We start from the raw sequence: 2,444 nt of genomic DNA, 5'->3' as shown, positions 1-2,444 counted from the left end.
TAAAAGCTACCTACCACTTTAGTTGTTTTTTTTGAGCTGGTATAATCATGAAATGAGACATACCGCCATCTATTGACGACATTGGAAAACATACGCAGCACTACTGCCCTCTGAACTTGAATTTTTGAATTACTTGATTATAATACTGCTAAATTAAAAATACTTGTTAAATAAGTAACAATCCAGAATTTTGCGTACTACGTAATTTTGCAGTATAGTACGCAATACATTTCCCTACTTTTTGATCTAAGTTTACGCACCGTTGGATTGCAAAACGAAAGTGGAATGGAATTTGGCTTTGGGAACTGGACTGGGAAGCGGAAGTATTATAGGAGAAGATTAGAGAAGAAGATATTATAGGAACTAGGATGCATATAGGATGCACATAATACCTATCAAAGATGGAACAAAGTTACCATAGACAATACGAATAGGTACTGTAAAGGCGGGTAACATTGGAATAATAGCGAAGGTTTTTAGGATACAAGTTAAAATATCTTAAACGGAAAACTGTTTACGTTTTGCTTCGATATTTTTTTATCTTAATATATAAAAGGAAAAGGTAACTGATTGACTGACTGACTGATATATCAACGCACAGCTCAAACTATTAGACGGATTGGGCTGAAATTTGGCATGCAAATAGCTATTATGACCTAGGCATCCGCTAAGAAAGGATTTTTGAAAATTCAACCCCTGGGGGTGAAATAGGGGTTTGAAATTTGTCTAGTCCACGTGGATGAAGTCGTGAGCATAAGCTAGTTCATTATAAAAGTAAGCCCTTGACTGCGATCACGTGTTAAGCTGTTATAATGCAGTCTAAGATAGTAGTGGGCTAACTGCTCAGATTAAGAATCAAGGTAGATTTGGCATTTAAATAATAATACCTTGTTAGAGCAAGCTAGGTGTATAGAAAAGTGGATATACATATAAACACAGTTTTTTTGTCTTTGTCATAGTTTAGCTTTTTTTGTTGGGCACGTCTTAGTTTGTGCCCAACAAACCTCGAGTTTACGAGTATTTACGAGTATTTACGAGTAATTACGAGTTTTTATTTAGTTTTCTGTTTTAAATTTAGTATTGAAGGTGTGTGGAAGCCATTTATGGTGCATTGCTGTGTAAATGTTGTAGCGAACGCAAATTGTGGGACATAACCTTTCATACGTAAGTATTATTTCTTTTGTTGTTTTGTCCCTTTCGGGTATACGCTTGTGTCGGGTCTACTTGATAGTTAGTCCGAGGCTATCTTGGAAGAAGTATAGTAGTTTTTACTAAACCCGGATACTTACCATACAGTACTACCTAGGATGACTACTATGTCGATGGCTATATTACAGTGCGACAAGGCTATGTTGGCGCGTGGTGAAAATCGAAACTAACGTTGCCGTCAAGTGTCCCCTTTATTCTTGTTTGAATATTCTTCTACAGTGCGACAAGGCACTTGAATGACATTGACAGGGGGGCACTGTTGGTTGGAGAACAAGGCTTAGAATATGCTTAGCGTAGAATATGCGTAGAATAGAATATTCAAACAAGTACGTCATTATTTTTATGCTAGTTTATAATAAAGTATTGTTTATCAAATTCAAAAGTAGGAAAATACCCAATTATTACCATTGTTTAGTAGTCAATATTTGTGTTAAACGTTTTTTATGTGAAAACAAGTAAATTACTAGTGAGAAATACAATGACGCCACGAATTCTCAAAGTTTGTTTTGCAACTAAAGTTGTATTCCATGTATGTATTCTTGAAAAAAATCGGTTACACGATAAGGGACAAAAAATAGGTTAGCTGCGTCTCTGTTTATCACATTAGTAACTTTATCTGTGCTCTCTTTTTAGTGTGAATGAGAAAGCAAACGTTCCTTTATCTAGCTTTATTATTCTTAGCTACGCTATGCTTATTAGGTAGGTACAATCCTAAATGTCGATGGAGCATCCAAGCTGCAGACTATACAAATCATATTCTGTGGATCAAGGATAATAAATAATACTTGGATGAATCTCAGAACAAAGACTGTTAGAAGTAGCCCTATTGTGACACTTACTGTTAGAGCGAGATAGCTAAATGCATTTAAGCTCCTGTTAGAACGTGATAAAATGATTATGTTTTATCCTTATCACCGTGGCCACTTTTTTTTGTTTGTCAAAATGTATTTGTACGTGAGTATTTGACAAACAACGTGAAGTGTAGAAGGAATGTCATTTCACAAGTAAGAAAATCTGCTTGAGCGAGAGGGACTGAAGGGGCCACGCTAGTTGCAAACCTGTGGGATGAATACTATCTCTATGAAATAATATTTATCGTTTGCCGTCCTAAAAAGACTGACCTCCAGGGCCGTAAAAAAAATATTTCGTGTGTATCAAAGAGTATCTAATCTCTCATCACTATGGTGTCATAGATTAAGGATTATCTATGGTGTGTATTTCGTACACACCACAGA

This window comes from Maniola hyperantus, chromosome Z (assembly GCF_902806685.2).
Source record: "Maniola hyperantus chromosome Z, iAphHyp1.2, whole genome shotgun sequence".
Taxonomy (NCBI): Eukaryota; Metazoa; Arthropoda; class Insecta; order Lepidoptera; family Nymphalidae; genus Maniola; species Maniola hyperantus.
This window is presented reverse-complemented; position numbering follows the sequence as displayed.